At 37.7% G+C, this 20,140-nt stretch overlaps 1 non-coding gene across 1 annotated transcript; it reads left to right on the top strand.

Annotated features, from left to right (window-relative positions):
- Window positions 1-1,002: 1,002 nt before the first annotated feature.
- On the top strand, window positions 1,003-1,212 carry LOC123464136. The gene has a single exon (XR_006639382.1). It is a non-coding gene; the product is annotated as a small nucleolar RNA U3 (small nucleolar RNA).
- Window positions 1,213-20,140: the final 18,928 nt, after the last annotated feature.

Here is a 20,140-nt window from a genome sequence, read left to right on the forward strand (position 1 = left end):
GGTGGCATTGCCCTCATAAATAACTCATATTTGGGGGTTTTCCTTTGTTTCTTCTAGTCCCACAGAGCTCTATTCCATGAGATAACATTCTGGAAGATGCAGCCAGCAAGTGAATCCTTAGTCTTATCCTGGCCAGGAAATAGTGCTTTGGTCACCATCAGCAAAAGTAAATTCTGTGGGTAAGAACAAAATTCTTAAGTCTATTCTATCTGTCCCCCCTACTTTCTCAGGCTTATCAGTTTTTCATCTTTTTCCATATACTTATACTACTTTCCTTATATTGTTTCACCCAAATATTTAAACAGTGTATTTCTGAAAGCTGGAAAGTGAAAGCCAAATTTGCAGGATAAAATACTGATAAAAACTTGGAGAAATAGGTAAACATAATCTGATTTATCATTATATATTGAATAATTGCATAGTTTCCCATTAATATATACAATTTCTATTTCAGTAGGTGTCAGTGTAAACTAATTATATTAAAAACTGGATTGAGAGATGAGCTAATCTGTTAGTGGCCTTTAGAATGCCAAACAGGCAAAATCAGGAAAGAACCTCTCATTGCCATATTATAATTAACCTTCTAAACACACAAACCAAAGGAAAAAAAAAAAATTAAAGCAGTGTGAGAGAGAAGTCAAGTCACATATAAAGGCAGGCCTATCAAGATAACAGCAGGTTACTCAACACAAATTTTAAAAGCCAGAAGGGCTTGCAATGATGTATTCAAAGTTCTGAAAGGTAACAACTTTCAACCATGAATACTTTATCCAGCAATGCTATCCATCCAAGTTGATGTAGAAATAAGGCTATTGCACAATAAAAACAGGCTAAAAGGATATATGGGAACTAAGTTATCTCTGTAGCAAATACATGAAGGGATCATCCACGAGTGAAAGAAAAGCAAACATGAGGGGAAACTGGAAAAAATAGATCATGCTCAAACAACATTTAATACAAGAGAATAAATGGGAAAACAGAAAGCACTACAAAACAAGAATGATGACTCTACTTTCCAGGATCATTTCTATAGTTCTTTATTACAGAAGTTTCTCAGACTGTGTAGAGCACTGGAAAGCACAAGGAGGTACAGTGTTCTCTCCTGAGCATGAAGCTGATGCTGGGTGTTGATTTGTGCAACTGACCATCACCATTGATAATCATTCTTATTTCACCTTGGGAGAGTTACAGGGAGAGAACGCAGTCTGAGTGACAAATAAAACACACACACACACACACACACACACACACACACATACACACACGAAGAGTGGGTAGAATAAATGCATACTTTCAATAATAACTCAATATCAATGGCCTGAGTCTTGCAACTAAAAAGACCCAGGCTTTCAGGCTGATTTTAAAGGCAAGATTCTGCTATTTGTTGCCTCCAAAAACATGGTAAAAGCATGTAAAATGGTATTTCTAGCCAATAGACCTAGGAAACAAGGAGATGTTTCTATCCTAATAGCTAACAGGATAGACTCCAAATCAGTATTCATAAGGAAATATAAAGGTCAGTTTATATTAATTAAAGGAACAATTCACCAGGAAGACATTACAATTCTAAACATGCATGCACCTAACATGGATGCTCCCAATTTCATCAAACAGTGTTAAATGTAAGGTCACAGATAAAACCAAGCACAGAACTGTATTGTGTGACTTCAATAACCCACTCTGATAAATTTACAGGTCATCCTACAAAATAAATAAATAAATGAACTGAGAGATAACTGGATTAAATTATGTATAGAATAAATGGACCTAACATATATATGGAACCTTCTATCAAAATGCTGCAGAATACACATTTTTCTCAGCAGCACAGGGTACATTCTCTAAAGTAGACTCTATGTGATCACAATGGGATTAAACTACAAATCAGCAATAAGATACACTGCAGGGCATACAGAAAATCCTGGAAACTAAACAGCACACTACTGAATGATGAATGGGTCATTTAAAAAATCAGCAAGGAAATTAAAACTTTCATAAAATCAAATGATAATTAGAACAAAACATACCAAAACCTTTGGGACACAATTCAGGCAGTCCTAAGAGGGAAATTTACTGCTTTAAGTACCTATCTTAATAAATTAGATAGGCCACAAGTAGACAACTTAAAGATTCACCTTGAGATCATAAAAAAAGAAGAACAAGGTAAAACAAAAAATCAACATTAGGGCAGAATATAATGAAATAGAAACACAAAAAAGTACAAAGAATCAATGAAACAAAGGCTTGGTTCTTTGAAAGGATAAACAAGATTGCAAATCTGACCAGAAGAAAAAGGGAAGAGACACAAATTAGTGAAATTAGAGATGAAAAATGTACAAATATAAGAGATACCAAAAAATTCAAGAAATCATAAGAATATATATTAAGAACATAGATTGAATTAAGTTTGAAAATCAGAAATAAATGAATGATTTCCTGGACTTATATGGCCTACAAAATTAAATTTAGATTGGACAAAACATATAAATAGAAATCTCAAAAGTGAACTTACCCAATCACAGAAAAAAAAAAAAAAAATCGCCCCATAGTCGCATTCATCTACAGCACCTAACCTGAATCTACACAAGATACCTTACATATCCAGCAAGCAGCTCGTGGACTAGACACTAGGATGGATGGGGAGGGAGGGGAGGGCATTGAAGGGGTGGGAAACACAAATCTAGACCCAAAGGGCAATGGTACCATAAGATTCTACTTCCTAAACGACAGACCAAATGGCTGAACCTTCACAAGGCCCTTACAGGGAACACCTGAACCAAAAGACAGTGGAGAGGGTAGGATCAAGGCTAACCTTAATCTACATCTTAATCTACATCTTCCTCCCTCCCTCTCCCCCCCCCCCCAACTCTTGTGTAGTAGTTATCTTTTTCCTCATTTTCTTAGTGGACACTGACCTGTAACTCCCAGTACCAGCATGGGGCAATCATCCAAAATGAGCTTTTGATCAGATAGACCTACAAGGTTTCCTAAAAGACAGACAGATTTCTATCAGAGTACTTGAGGACCCACCAAAGATTATTGGTAAGACCCTACTGCTGAAGACACCATATGCAGTTGACACGTAAAATGGAACGGAATGGCTGGAAGCTAGAAGAGAGTCAGTCCCCAGACGGTCAGCACATCTAGTGCCAGAAGGTGCTACATGGGCAACAGGAGGAAAACAACCAATATTTGTCCAAGCAACTCATGGTCTAAACTACTTAGCAGCAAATAACCTGTTGTGATGCCCACACAAGTGCAATAGTGTCACACAGCCATGGTGGGGAACCAAGTGCTCTTGATTTGGCAAACTGATTGCTTCAGTGGTATGGGACCTATAGCTGGAGCTGGGAAACAAGTCACAATCATATCCAAACATTAGCCCACTCTCCAATATCGAGCTACCATCAATCATGGGCTACAAGAGGGCCTACACCTATTAAATTGTCTATTAAAAAAGTAAGGGTTATCTCATTTGTCCTGGTGCCAACTTACTCTCTGTTGGAGAATCAGCTCTTTTTCAGATAGATGTAGATCCTAAGGAGAGAGCCACCCCATCATACCTCAGAAGGGCCCCAGCTGGAACTAAGAAAAATTGACAAAACAAACAAGGGTGCTGTTTTCCTGATGAACCAGATACCAGCACAAAGGGGAAGGAGACCAACACAGAGAAAAATCAACTCCTACCAAATCAGAGAGCCAGATCCTCAGAGGCCCCCAACACCTCATCACTGAAGTAGATCAAAAATGAACCCAACGTGGCTCAGGGAAATCTTGCGGGAGAGGGGGTGGAGAGAATGTCATAGCCACATGTTGGGTCATGTTATGCAGAGACATCTATCTTACCCATAACTGTGAGCAAACTCCACAATGCACGTCCCATATACCTCCAAAAGGAGGGGCCAATAGGAGGGGGTAGGTGATGGTTGAGGCTAATTATGGTACCAAACTGACTGTATTTGCTGAATACTAAACTAACTAATAAAAAAAATTAAAAAAAGAATGTCAATACTTTCAAAAAAAAAAAAAAAAGAATGGAGATCCAAGCAATTATAAAAATTTCACATGTAAAAATGTCCAGACCCAGATGGATTCACAGGTCAATTTTACCATGGACTATCATGGAAGAGCTACCACCAGTGCCTCTCAAACTTTTCCATAACATAGAAAAGGAAGGGATACTATCAAACTCTTTCTATAAAGCTGGCATTACTCTGAGAGCAAAACCAGACAAAGAACAACAACAAAAAAAAAAAAAAAAAAGAAAGAAAAGAAAAAGAAAACCACAGACAAATCTACCTCATGAACATAAGTTCAAAAATTCTCAACAATATATTGGCAAACAGAATACAAGAATATGTCAAAAAGATAATTCATCCTGACCAAGTAAGCTTTTTCCCAGAGATTCAAGGAAGGGTCAAAATAGGCAAATTGATAAAGATAATCCACTATATAAATCAACCAAAGGAAAAAAAAAAATCACATGATCGTCTTAATAGAGGCAGAAAAGGCATTTGACAAAATACAACATACTTTCATGGTGACATTCTAAGAAGAAACTTGGAATAGAGCAACACATCCCAACATAATAAAGGCTAATTATAATAAACCTATAACCAACATAATACTAAATGGGGAAAAACTTGAAGCTTTCCCATGAAAATCAGGAATAAGACAAGGTTGTTCATTGTCCCCAGTTTTAATTAATATAATACTGGAATATTAGCTATAGCAGTAAGGCCAGAGACACACAAACAATTGGAAAAGAATAAGTCAAATTATCATTATTGGCCCATGATATGAGTCTATACATAAAGGACCTAAATATTCTACCAGTAAACTGCTAGAGCTCATAAACACTTTTTATCAATGTAGCAAGATACACAGAAATCATTAGCTTTCCTGTATACTAACAACAAGCATGTTGAGGATGAAATCAGGGAATCATTCCCATTCACAATTGCATCAGGAAAAAAAAAAAAAAAGTATCTTGGAATAAACCTAACCAAGGAAGTGAAGGATCTATACAAAGTAAATATTAAAACACTCAAGACATAAATTACAGAAGTCAGTAGGACATGGAAAGACATCCCATGTTTTTGGATTAGAAGAATGAATATAAAAATGTCAATCTTATCACACATTTAATGCAATACCCATAAAAATTTTAATGACAATCTTCATATAAATAAAAAAAGTCCAGAATTCATTTGGAAGCACACAAAAAAAAAAAAAAAACAAACTTGAATAGTCAAAATGATTTTGAGAAAAAAATAAAGGCTGGTGGTAGGTGGTATCACCATACCTGATTTTAAGCTATATTATAGAGCCATAGTAACAAAAACAGCATGGTACTAACACAAAGACCAATACATAGATCAATAGAACAAAATAAAGGACCCAGATGTAAATAGAGGGAGCTTCAACCATCTCATTTTTGACAAAAATATTAATTGGAGAAAGTAAGCCTCTTTGACAAATGATGCTGGGAAAACTGAATAACTATATGTATAAGGATGAAAATAGATCCTTATCTCTCTCCATGCCCCAAAATCAAGTCCAAATGGTTCAAAGACCTTAATATCAGATGTGAAACTCTTAAACTACTAGAGGAAAAATTAGGGAAAACTTTTCAACATATTGTCATAGGTAACAGCTTTCTAAATATAACACCAGTTGCTCAGGAAATGAAACAACTAATCAACCATTGAGAAAGCATGAAATAAAAAAGCTTTTTTTTTTCCCCCTTTTTTAAAAAATTTATTACCTTTGTTTTCAGCAAATACAGGCAGTTTGGTACCATTGTTTAGGCTCATCCATGACCTACCCCCTCCCAATTGCCCCTTCTTGTTGATGTAAATGGGTCGTGCATTGTGGAGTTAGCCCACAGTTATTGGTATGATAAATGTCTCTGTATACCATGACCCAACATGTGACTCTGACATTCTTTCCGCCCCCTCTTCTGCAAAATTTCCCTGAACCATGTTGCATTAATTTTTGGTCTGCTTCAGTGCTGAGATGTTGGGGGCCACTGAGGCTCTGGCTTTCTGATTTGGTAGGAGATGATTTTTCTCTGTGTTGGTCTCCTTCCCCTTTGTACTGGTATCCGGTTCATCAGGAAAACAGCACCCTTGCTTGTTTTGCCAATTTTCCTTAGTTTCAGTCGGGCCCCCTTTGAGGTATGATGGTGTTCCTCTGTCCTTAGGATCTGCATCTATCTGAAAAAGAGAAGCAAATTCTCCAATGGAGAGTAAGTTAGCACCCGGAAAATTGAGATAACACTTACTTTTTAAATAGAGAGTTTAATAGGTGTAGGCCCTCTTGTAGCCCATGATTAATGGTAGCTTGATATTGGAGAGTGCGCTTATGTTTGGACATGGTTCTGACTTGTTTCTCAGCTCCAGCTATGGGTCCTGTACCACTGAGGGGATCAGCTAGCCAAATCAAGAGCACTTGGTTCCCCACCATGGCTGTGTGCCACTATTGCACTTGTGTGGGCATCACAACAGGTTATGTGCTGCTAAGTAGGTTAGACCATGAGTTGCTTGGACAGATATTGGTCATTTCCCCCAGTCGCCCACATAGCACTTTCTGGCACTAGACATGCTGACTGTCTGGGGACTGACTCTCTCCTGGCTTCCAGCCATGCCATTCCATTTTATGTGTCAACTGTGTATGGTGTCTTCAGCAATAGGGTCCTACCACTGACCTTTGGTGGGTCATCAAGTACTCTGACAGAAGTCTGTCATTCTTTTAGGAAACCTTGCAGGTTTCTCTGTGAAAAAGCTTTTATATAGCAAAGAACACTGTGAATAGAGCAAAGAGGCAACCTACACAATGGGAGAAAATATTTGCCAGCTATATATCCAATAGAGGATTAATAATTAGGATATACAAAGAACTCAGAAAACTAAATAATAAGAAATCAAATAACCCAATTAAAATGGGGTATGGAACTAAGTAAAATTTTCTCAAAAGAAAAAATACACATGGCATATAAACATGTAAAAAATCTTCTATGTCCTTAGCTACTAGGGAAATGCAAATTTAAACTACTTTGAGATTCCACCTCACCCCTGTCACTATCATCAAGAAAACAAATGACAATAAATGCTAGGGAGGATGTGGAAAAGGGGAGCCCTTCTGTACTACTGATGGGAATGTAATCTGATACAGCTGCTGTGGAAATCAGTGTGGAGGTTCCTAAGAGAGATAAAAATAGATTTGCCATATGACCCCGCTGTGATACTCCTAGGCATATATCCTAAGGACTTTTATCACAGCTTTAAAGATACTTGCTCCCCCATGTTTATTGCTACTCTGTTCACAGTAGCTAGGAAATGGAACTAGCCTAGGTGTCCCTCAATTAATGGATGGAAAACAAAGATGTGATACATTTATACAATGGAATTCTATTCAGTGATAACGAAAAATGAAATAATGAAATTTTCAGGGAATTGATGGATCTGGAAGGGATTATACTAAGTAAGGTAACTCAGGCTCAGAAAACCAAATGTCACATGTTGTCTGTCATATGTGAATCTTAGGTACAAATATTCATATTTTGGGTGTAAGTTGGAGTGAAACCCAGTACCAGAGGCCAGTAAACTAAAGAAGGGCCATAAGGGAGGGAAAAGAGGGGAGTACTTAAGGTAATGGTATTATAAATATTTAAGTAGATGAACAGATTACTGGGGGTACAATGGCCTAAGAAAGATCATGGGAAAAGCTCAAGTAAAAGAAGGGTGGAGATAGGGTTAATCAAAATACAAGTTGTTGTCAATAAACTATATGGAAAACTACATTCCTTGATAATGGCAGATCCAGTAGTCATAGACTGTCACTAGAAAAATTTCAGTGTCAAGGATGGAGGAACTTCCATTGGGTTGTAAGATCCCCAGTGCCACCAAAACATTACAGGCCATTGGCAATGCTCTTGGTTTCCCGTAATAAATAGATGGTTAGACCCGATTGCTGAATATTCCACATGCCTGGGGTACAAGGTTACTTAGAAATCAAGCTGGAACTGATGGAAAGCTGGAAAAATTCACTGCATGTAGCCCTATGAGAGACAGAAATCATCAATGATGAAAACAGTGGACAGTGCAAGCCTAATATTTGGCCATCCAAGCCAAATGATCCAATGAGTGCAATGTTGGCACATCTGCTATAGGGAAACCAACTGTTGTCTAATTGGACTAGAGACCCACTCCATGGGAGGGAATACATGCCTGATAATAAAAATCTAATCAGAAGCCTATCTTGGAGGAGGTCATTAGCCCTAGGTGTGTAACGCCTACTCCTGTCTGGCAAAATGTGTATATTATACTCACCAAACTGCCCTGTCAGTACTATACTTAATGTTTATACCCATATGTTAATGTTATTCTCACTTTTGGTTACAGAAGTTTTGACTTTTCAGATGGCAGTGACCACTGGGATGATTCAAAAGGCACCATAGTGCTGAGTAGAAGTGTCTAAGAAGTATTCCATGCTGAAATATCTCTACTATATCATGCAAGACTCAGGTTCTATTGTAAAAGAGGTGATGGAAAGCATGTAAGAGCCAAAGGAAGGTAGGAATACTTACAGTACAATCATTCAGACAGAAATTGGCCTGGATATCCATGACCTTGCAGTGCCTGGTACTGCCTTCACAAGACCTTCATAATAGGAAGAAAAATGATGACAAAATAAAAGAGAGACTAATGAGGAGAGGGAGGGTATATGATGGAGAGTAGATTTGTGAAGGGGCAAGTGGGGGAGGGGAGGAAATTATCATGGTGTATTGTGTGTGGTTATTGAAGTCAACAAAAGTGTTTAAAAAAAATGGAAAAAATAAATGTGTAAAAATGCAGTTTCTATGGTGACCCTGACAACCAGTGCCGATGTGAAGGAGACAAATGATGAGGGCACTCAACACCTATCAAAGCAGAGATACAGAGGCTCCTAAGAGCCCATAACTGAAGCAGTCTTAAAACACACCTAACATGGCTCAGGAAATTTTCACAAGAGGGAGTGGAAAGACTAAGAGACACAAGTTGGGACATCATGCCCAGAGACACTGCCTCTTCCCAATAAGTGACAGCTGGTCACACAGTGCATAACCCACAACCCCACGGATGGGGCCCCAGCAGAATGAATGCAGGGACAAGGGGAGGGATAGAACCAGTGCATGAAGTATCCATACTAGTTATTCCATAATTAACTTAAAAATTTAAGTATAAAATAATTAAAAATGGAACAGAAACAAAGAGAAAAAGTCAATCAACAGCAGACAGATAAGAGAAAAGAGATGGAGAGAGACTAACTGCAGTTCCTGAGGAAACAGGGACTTTAGCAGAGCTGTTCATACATTAATTTGTATAAGAAAGAACATTGCTCGATTTACTTTATGGCCTTTAATTTCTTTTACCAAGACCTATTATGCTTCACCTTTCACTTTTTTTTTTAATGAGCCAACCTAATTGAAGTTCTTTTCTTAAAACCAAAAGGTCCTTGATTTAAAATATCAATTTATTGTTATCACCAGATTTTTTTCTTTTTCATTTTAAAAGCCAGGGGTGATATTTCCAATTTGTTCATTATTTCTGTAAGAGAGTTTCTGGGTTTTGTTAATATTATTTCATCTATATTTTCTTGAAAACATAAAGAAAATCTTAGAGAACAGCTTTTGCCTTTCATTCTCATTTAAAGAAAGGGATATTTTTAAATCAGTAAGTAACATTGGTAGAGCTGAGGATATTGGATATATTTTATAAAATATGAGAATGATTTTCTTGATTTGACAGCAGCACCTAAATTATTTGAGTGTCCTGTCAAATATGACAAAAGTGAAGTTTTCATCAGACTGAAAATAAAGTTGAATATGAAATACATTGATTTTAACAGATTCTTAGAGGTCTATTTAATAGGCAATTCTTGTATAGCTTAATGTAGTCATTTACCTCACAGTGCCTGATACTAGCTACACAAGACCATCATAATAGGAAGAGAACATCATGACATGAAAATAAAAGAGAGACTGATTGAGAGGGGGAGGGGCTATGATGGAGAGTGAAGTTTCAAAGGGTAAAATGGGGGAAGGGAGGGAGTTACCATGGGATATTGTTTACAATCATGGAAGTTATCAATTAAAAAATTAGTAAAATCCATCAGGATTTGCACAAAAAGCCTTAAAACCTTTTTTTGTTTCCTTTTCTATCAAAGAAACATCTATTTAAGGTTCATCTTTAACTCCCTACTGATAAATAAACTCTATGTTAACTGAGTAATGATGCTGGTTACAATGGCTATTGAGAAAACAGAAGGAGCATATATAATAAAAATGTCTGAAAAATTCCTCAAATAATTCTGAGTATTCAAGATTTGTCTCAGTTTCTCACTTCCACAATTGCTAAAACCAGAAAATGAAAACAACAAAGTGACTCCTCATTTTCTCACCATCTTTCTGTTCAGCTTTAGCCCTTATCACCTGGAATGGCACCATTCTCCTCTGTTTAGGAAAGCAAAAAAAAAAATCTGTACACTTCCACAGATATTTTCTGTAAGTTTTAAGAAAATGATCCACATAATATTGAAACATCACTTTCATGAAATATAAACTTAGAAAGTTAAAATACTCTAAAAAATTGGTGCTTATATATTCAGCCTCAGAATTCTGAACTGTCTCAGGTCTGAAAATCGCTGAGGTTTTAGATGTGTGGCGAAATAAATTGAATGATCAATTATAGACTGTTAATATAGATATGTAGTCCTTTCATTAAGAACTAAGATTTACTTCCATTCACATTCCATACACTAAGCACCCAGAACAAAAAATATCAGAATGTCAATTTCAGATTGCAGAACAAAGTTCCAATTGATTTTACATTTTTTTTGTAAAACCACTTATATTACTTTTAATTTTTGACTATCATGCAATGAAAATTTACACTCCCATCCTATATAAACTGCATACTATAATGAGCAAAATGGTTAGTATACAATTTTGGTCTTCTAGCAATGTGTTAATGCTTATATCAAATATATGAATTTTATGAGTGTTAAGGATCATTTTAAATATTTTATTTATTAGTATTCAAGCAGAGAAAGACAGACACACACAGAGAGAGAGAGAGAGAGAGAGAGACGAGAGAGAGAGAGAGAGAGAGAGAGAGAGAGAGAGAGAGAGAGAGAGAGAATATATACAGAGATAATGGAATGCCAGGGCCTCCAGCACTACAGACAACTCTAGACACATGTGCCACTTTGTGCATCTGGCTTTCCATGGGTACTGGGCACTCAGACCCAGGTCCTTAGGCTTTGCATGCAGAACCTTACCACTGAACCATCTCTCCAGCCCAAGGATAACTTCTGGAATTATTAATATTGGCATTATTTTTTGTATGTTTGATACAATTATGCCAAGAAACAATGTGGTCCATGTTTATCTTATATTGGGGAATTCAATAATCAGTTCAGTCACATTTCTTTTAACATGGCTGGTTCAAATTTCCAGTATCCTTTTAATTTATTATTATTATTATTTATGTATACAATGTGTATATAGCCATGTTGTTATCATCATTATTCTCCTCTCTATCTTCCCCTCACTGCAGGGATCCTCCTTATTGAGGAATGTGTTCACGCATAGAGGGGTTAGCCATTCAGTTACGGGTAACAGGCAATGCCTCTGTCCATCATGGTACAACATGTGGCTCTAACAGTCTTTCCACCCGCTCTTCTGTGAATTTCCCTGAGCCATGTTAGGTTCGTTTTAGGTCTATTTCAGTGATGAGGTCGTGGGAGCCTCTGTGGCTCTGGATATCTGGTTTGGTAGGAATTGAGTGTTCTCTGTGTCTATCTCCTTTACTTTTGTGCTGGTACCAGATTCATCAACAAAGCAGCACTCTTGCTCTTTTCTCAATTACTCTATGGTTTCAGCAATGGGATGATTCTCTCCTCAGGATCTGTATCCATCTGAAAAAGAGAAGCAAATTTCCCCATGGAGAGTGAAGTCAGTTGTAGTTACTTGACCCAAAGTCTGAGTCCTTGATTCTGTGCCATTGGTCTGTAATCCTGTTTTTATGCCAGTACCATGTTGCTTTTATTACTATGGCTTTTTATTATAGCTTTAGATCAGGTATGGTGTTGCCTCTAGAGATGTTTCTTTTGCTGAGGATGTGTTTGGATATTTAAAACCTGCCATTCTATATGAATTTTGAGAACATTTTTCTTTCTCTGTGAAGAAAAATGTTGGAATTTTTATAGGTACTGCATTAAATGTGTATATGGCCTTTGGTAAGATTGTCATTTTCACAATGTTAATTCTGCCTATCCATGAGCATTGGGGTGGGGGGACATCTTTTTATTTTCTCAAGCCCTCCTCAATTTCTTTGAGTTTTTTTTTTTTATTTTTTCATTGTATAGTTCTGTCACATCCTTGGTTAATGTTATTCCAAGGTATTTTGTTGTTGCTGCTATTGAAAATGGGACAGTATTGCTTATTTCTTTCTCTGTGTCTTTGTTATTTGCATATAGAAAGGCTACTAATATTTGTGCATTGACTTTGTATCCTGCTACTTTGTTGAAAGAGTAAATCACCTTTAAGAGTTTTGAGATGGAGGTTCTCAGGTCTCTTGTATATAGAATTATACTGTCTACTAATAGGGGTAACTTAACTTCTTCCTTTCCAATTTGTATCGCTTTTATTTCTTTCCTGTCTTATTGTTTGACCTAGAACATTAAGTACTATGTTGAAGAGCAGAGATGAGAATGGGCACCACTCCTTCAGTCTCTCCCCATTAAGTATTATTTGAGCTTTGTATATAGCCTTTATTATGTTGAGATATCAACCATCCATGCCAATTTTCTCCAATGTTTTGATCATGAAGTGATGCTGTATTTTGTCAAAGGCCTATTCTGCATCTATCAAAATGATCATGTCATTCTTTTGTGTGTTTAAGCTTATTTATGTGGTGTATTACATTGACATATTTTTGTATGTTGAACCACTCCTGCATTCCTGGGATGAAGCCTACTTGCTCAAAGTGGATAATGCTTGTGATGCATTGTTGAATTCAGTTTGCAAGGACTTTGTTCAGGGTATTTGCATCCAAGTTCATTAGTCTTCTTTTCTTGAAGCATCTCTGCCTGATTTTGGCATAAGGGTGATACTTGCTTCATAAAAGGAGTTGGGAGCTTTCTCTGTTCTCCACTTATGTGGCACAATTTGAGAAAAAATCAGTTTCAATTCTTGCATGAAGGTTTGATAGATTTCAGCTGAGAAGCCATCTGGTCCTGGACTCTTCTTCTGAAGGAAGTATTTGATTACCTTTTCAATCTCGAAGGGTATGATATATTTGTATAGGAGATTCACCTGCTCTGAGCTTAGCTTTGGTAGGTAGTATGTATCCACGAATTCATCCATTTTCTCTATACTATTCAGTTTTGTGTAGTAGAGGTTTTTGAAAGTCTTGATGATTCTCCCAATTTTGCTTATGTCTATTGTGATCTCTCCTTTTTCATTTCTAATTTTGCTAATTTGAAGCACCTCTTTTTTTTCACCTGATCAAATTGACCAGGGGTTTATCAATCTTGTTTATTTTTTCAAGGAACCAGCTCTTTGTTTTATCAAATTTCTTTATTGTTTTCTTAGTTTCCAATTAATTAATTTCTGCTCTGATATTAATTATTTCATTCCTTCTGGAGCCTTTTGGATTGGATTCTTCTTGTTTTTCCAGAATCCTTAGGTGGATGATTAGGTTATTGATTTGGAATTTCTCTGTCTTTGTTACTAAGGCATTTAGTGCTATGAATTTTCCCCTGAGGACCACCTTCATTGTGTTCTGCAAGTTTTGGTATGTTCTGTTCTCATTCTTATTCATTTCTAGAAATTTTACAATTTCATTTTTTATTTTGTCCACTATCCATGTATTGTTTAAAAGTGTGTGTTGTTCAGTTTCCAGAAACTGATGGGATTCCTGACAGATCTCTTATTGTTAATTTCTAACAATACAGCATTATGATCTGATATCATGCAGGAAATTATGTGGAGCCTCCTAAGTATATGGAGGCATTTTTAATAGCTAGCATATGTTCTATTTTACAGAAGGTTCCATGGGCTGCTCAGAAGAATGTGTAATCTGTGAATTTGGGGGTAGAATATTCTGTAGATGTCTGTTAGGTCTAATTGATCTATGGTTTTGTTGAGCTCTCTTACCTCCCTTTTAGTTTGATATGTGGATGATCTATCTATTGCTGATAGTGGATTATTGAAGTCCCCAACTACGATGGTGTTGGTGGTTATTTCTCTTTTGTTGTCAAATAGGTTTTGTTTTATGAAATGTGGTGCCCCTGCACTCGATGCATAAAGATTGATGCTTACTCAATCACAGAAAAAGTATCAACACATAGTCTCACTCATTTATAACACCTAACCTGAATCTACCCAAGATACCTTACATACCCAGCAAGCACCTTATGGACTAGACACTAGGATGGATGGGGAGTGAGGGGAGGGCATTGAAGAGGTGAGAAACACGAATCTGGACCCAAACAGCAATGGTACCATAAAATTCTACTTCCTAAAATACAGACCAAATGGCTGAACCTTCACTAGACCCTTACAGGAAACACCTGAACCACAAGACACTGGAGAGGGTAGGATCAAGTCTAACTTAAATCTTCTACATCTTTCCTCCCTCCCTCTCCCTCTCCCCCCCCCCCCAACTCTTGTGTATTAGTTACCTTTTTCCTCATTTTCTTAGTGGGCACTGACCTGTAACCCCCACTACCAGCATGGGGCTATCATCCACAATGAGCTTTTGGTCAGAGAAACCTACAAGGTTTCCTAAAAGAATGACAGACTTCTGTCAGAGTACTTGATGACCCAGCAAAAGTTAGTAGTAAGACCCTATTGCTGAAGACTCTATATGCAGCTGACACATAAAATGGAATGGCATGGCTAGAAGCCAGGAGAGAGTCAGTCCCCAGACAGTCAGAGTGTCTAGTGCCAGAAGGTGCTACATGGGAAACTGGGGAAAATGACCAATATCTGTCCAAGCAACTCATGGTCTAACCAACTTCACAACAGATCACCTGTTGTGATGCCCACACAAGTGCAATAGTGGCACACAGCCATGGTGAGGAACCAACTACTCTTGATTTGGCTAACTGATCCCCTCAGTGGTATGGGACCCATAGCTGGAGCTGGGAAACAAGTCAGAACCATATCCAAACATAAGCCCACTCTCCAGTATCAAGCTACCATCAATCATGGGGTAAAAGAGGGCCTACACCTATTAAACTCTCTATTTAAAAAGTAAGTGTTATCTCAATTTTCCGGGTGCTAACTTACGCTCCATTGGAGAATCTGCTTCTCTTTTACAGATAGATGCAGATCCTAAGGAGAGAGGAATACCATCATACCTCAAAGGGGGCCCGACTGAAACTAAGGAAAATTGGCAAAACAAGCAAGGGTGCTGTTTTCCTGATGAACCAGATACCAGCACAAAGGGGAAGGAGACCAACACAGAGAAAAATCAGCTCCTACCAAATCAGAGAGCCAGAGCCTCAGAGGCCCCCAAAACCTCAGCACTGAAGCAGTCCAAAAATGAGCCCAACATGGCTCGGGGAAATTTTGCAGAAGAGGGGGTGGAAAGAATGTCAGAGTCACATGTTGGGTCATGATATGCAGAGACATTTATCATACCAATAACTGTGGGCTAACTCCACAATGCACAACCCATTTACATCAACAAGGAGGGCCATTGGGAGGGGGTAGGTCATGGATGAGCCTAAACAAAGGTACCAAACTGTCTGTATTTGCTGAAAAGAAAATAATAAAATTAAAAAAAAATTAAAAAAAAGATTGATGATTGTGATATCCTCTTATTGAATCATTCCCTTGATAAGTAAGTAGTGGCCTTCTTTGTCTTTTTTCATTACTTTTGGAATGAAGTATATTTTATCTGAAATTAATATAGGTACATGTGATTGTTTCTTATTTCTGCTTGCTTGGAATATCACTTTTTACACTTTCACTCTAAGGAGGTGTCTGTCTTTAGTCGTGAGGTGGGTTTCTTAAAGACATCAGATCAAGGGATCTAATTTTCTGATTCACCCTATTAGCTTATATCTCTTAATTGGTGAATAAAGGCTATTCATATTTAGGGTAACACCAGTGAAGTTTCATTTAATCCCTGCCATATTACAGTGGTTTATGTGATTTGATGTTTTCTTGGACTTTGCAATTTTTTGTGACTTCTCTGAGTTTGGTTATTGGGATCTACTTCCTGTACACCCTTGAGGTTGTTCATTTGACTCTTCTGTGTGGAGAATTCCATGCAGTACTCTTTTCAGGTTTGACTTTGTGTTCATATAGTTGTAAATCTGAGTTTTATCATGGAAAGTTTTTCTTTCACCATCTATTATGAGGGAAACTTTTGCTTGGTAGAGTGCCTTGAGTTGGAAGTCATAGCTTCTTAGACTTTGCAGCGTTCCATTCCAGGCCCTTCTGGCTTTCAGGGTTTCCATTTAGAAGACTGAAGTAATTTTGATTGGGTTACTTTTATATGTAATGTGTTGTTTCTCCCTAGCTGCTTTTAGGACTTTCATTTTGGGATCAATGCTTAGAGTCTTAATGATAATATGTATTGGAGAATTTCTTCTTTGGCCCATTCTGTTTGGAGTTCTGTTAGCTTCTTGTAACTTGGTGGGACTTTCTTTTGAGAGAATGGGAACTTTTCTTTTCATGTGTTTGTTTTGTTTTCTTGATGCTTCTTGGAATTCATCCTAGCATTTTCTGTATGCTTTCATTGAGCTTAGTCAGCTGGTTATTGAAGTCCTTTTTTTTTTTTTCCTTCAGATCATTTAACTGCGTTTGGAACCCTTTCTGGTTATTTTCTATTAGATCTAATCTAGTGAGTACAGCCTTTATACAATTATTGGCCCTTTGTTGATTTTCTGCAAGTTCTGCTATTTGCTTGGCTGGGTTTGCATAGCTTGTATCTTCATTTTGGTGTTCTTATCATATTGTCTCCTGTATATTTTCATTAGAGACATCCATTGTGGGCAATTTTGTTGGATTTATTTGCATTTGGTTTTTCATGTTATTCCCTTTGTGCTGTGGTCTGCCCATCACAGTGTAGGGATCTTATTTAATTTAGGAGGAAGCTGCAGTCTACCCTTGCAGTGTCTTCAGTGATTATTTCCTTTTGTGTTTGCTTCCACTATGTTTCTATGATGACAATGGGGTTTGTCTGTGCAGAGGGAAGGAGCCCATTAGGTTCTGGTGGGGGGCTGGGGGGCTAATGAGGAGGCTTTGTTGTTCTGTGGTTCCTGGTACTGGACTGCGGGGTCAAGTGGCCCAAGGGTATATGGGGCATGGGGTAATGGGACAAAGCAGACTGGTGTTGTGGTGGGGATGTGGAGAGGGGAGGAGGGTGGCAATGTGTGTTTGTTCCAAGATGCTGTAGGGTGAGCGAATAGGCCAGTGAGACCATTGGGACTGTGTAACAGGGTGTGGATGGGACTGTCTGGTCTTGTGACAAGGCAGGTTGGAGATATGGGGATATCACATGCATGGAGGTCCCCTGTGGGAATGCTAGCCTGCTGGCATGAGTTTACACCTGGGGGTGGGGAGCAGTGATGACTGGGATGGCATTTGCATGTGGAGGTCCCCTGTAGGAATGCGAGCTTGCTGGCCTGGGTTTCTACATGGTGGTGGGGGTGGGGGAGGAGTTCAAGTGTGGAGCTCCTTGATGGCAGAAACACCTAGGGTGGTGGTGGGCAACACTAGCCTGCTGGCCTGGGTCCGGGAACACTGAATGAGGTGGCAGCTGTGATTGGGATGGCATTCATACCTGGAGCTATGCTGGCCTACTGGCCTGTGTCCACTTAGCCTGTTGTTATGTCAGGAGGAACCTGTGCCTGGGAATGGGGCTGCTTGAGAGGATTGGGGAACTGGTGAGCTACCTGAAAGCCTTGGAATCCATAGATTCCCTACTTTGCTCCTCCACACCCTCCATCTGGAGGTCTATGAGAATCTGCAAACCCCTAAAGAACCCAATAAACCCTAAAGGGAGGTGAGGTGTGGTTAGACAGATGGCATCTTGACCGCTCCAATTTCTTTATTACTCTTTCTAGGCTATATCTTCCTAGGCCCTGATTATTACATCTAGCTTGTTTAATTTGCTGGCATTTATAGTTGCTCAACAATATTTTGTGTTATTTTGTGTGTGGGGGTGTGTGTACTCGTGCACAAGGGTGTACATGTGTAGGGAAAGCATGTGTGTATTTATGAGTGTGAAGAGCCAGAGGACAACCTTGGATATAGTTCCACAGGCAGCATGTCCTTGTATAAAATTAGGTGTTTCAATGGCCTTGATCTTACCATGTAGGCTAGCCTGGCTAGCCATGAAGCCCCAGGGATCTATTTTTGATGTAATCAGCTTCCTTTTGCTGAGTAAACACTGGACCACAAACAACTCATTTGAAGAAAGGGTTTATTTCAGGCTTACAGAATCTAGAGAAAGCATCATTCATGGAAGAAGAAGCTGGCTCATTTCTATAGATCTAAGCTGGGGAATACAATGCAACAAGCATTCAGCACCAAATAAATAAATATAAATAATAAAATAAATATAAATAAATAAATAAATAATGAAGCATCTCTTAGGAGCTGGGCTTAAGACCTCTCCCTCAATCCCAGGGACATACCTCTTCCCCATTTAGGGTCCAGCCATTGGAGGCACAAGTTCCAAGCTTGAGTCTATGGGGCCATAATTCAAATGGCCACAACCTTTTTTAGACTTCCAAAAACTTAGGTCATAACACAGACCTTTGTTTTTAGTTCAGTTTTATTTCCCCCCCAAATAGTGTCTGAAGATGGAACTCAGGCCCCCATGCTTGCAAAACAAAAACTTTATACAAGGTCCAATCTCCCCAGGCCAGTAGTTTTTGATGATTTTGTGTTTTCTGCTACTTTTTTTCTATTTCTGTTCTATTTATATTTTAGTTTCTATTTTTATTTTTTTTAATTTTTTTTATTTTATTTGAGAGAGAGAGGTAGATAGAGAGAGAATGGGTGTGCCAGGGCCTTCAGCCACTGCAAATGAACTTGAAATGCAAGCGCCTCCTTATGCATCTGGTTTATATAGGTCATGGGAAATCAAACCTGGGTCCTTTGGCTTCACAGGAAAGTACCTTAAGAGCTAAACCATCTCTCTAGCCCCATCTTTCATATTTTTCCATAGCGTACCTTAACATTTATGAATTTCCTCAGCTTTTCATAAACTAAATTTCTTCAATTTTTCTATAGTTTCCATAATCATTATTACATTTTTACATTATTACATTTTTTTCTACTCCCTTTTTCATTGTTTATGCCACTCTGTTACCTGTGGTCTTTGTTGTTGTAAACTTCTCAGATAAGAATTTTTATTATACATATTAGGTATTAGTATTATTTATATTTAAATTTTTCTCGACAAGTTTTTAAATTCTCTCCTTAATTTCTTATTAGTCCTAATATTTGTTTTTAAGCAAGCTATTTAATTTCCATGGATTTGTTGACTTTTATAATTATCTTCTCACTAAATTTCAGTTTTAAAACAATTTGGTCAAAAGGGATATTTGGTGTGCTTGAGAGATTTTGTATTGGTTAAGACTCTTTGGGGACCCAACATAAAATTTATCTTGAATAATATTCTATGTACACATGAAAAGAAAAGTTACCACACATTTCACTGACACTAACAATTTAGCAAAATGATGCTACCATATTATACAGTAGAACAATTATTTAGTAAGTTGAATTTCCATATATACTTCAGTTTTCTAGGTACACTGTACAGAATAATTTGAAGCACAAACATATCTCAACCTATTCATAAACATTACTTTTAACATGAAAAATTTGAATGTGCAATGTTGAAAGGGTAATAGAATACAATTATTTGTACCTATAATCACAAACTCAATAATAGTATTTTTCCATCCTATGTACATTATACATTTCTAATTATCCACTCATTTATCATTGAGTTATTAAGGCACACATTTGAACTGTGAGTCCTTTCTCTAATTATTTGACAAGTATAACATATTTATTTCACCTAGAATGTCACTTATCATTCAGTCTATTGATATGCTCAAA

The sequence above is a fragment of the Jaculus jaculus genome, chromosome 10 (assembly GCF_020740685.1).
Source record: "Jaculus jaculus isolate mJacJac1 chromosome 10, mJacJac1.mat.Y.cur, whole genome shotgun sequence".
NCBI lineage: Eukaryota > Metazoa > Chordata > Mammalia > Rodentia > Dipodidae > Jaculus > Jaculus jaculus.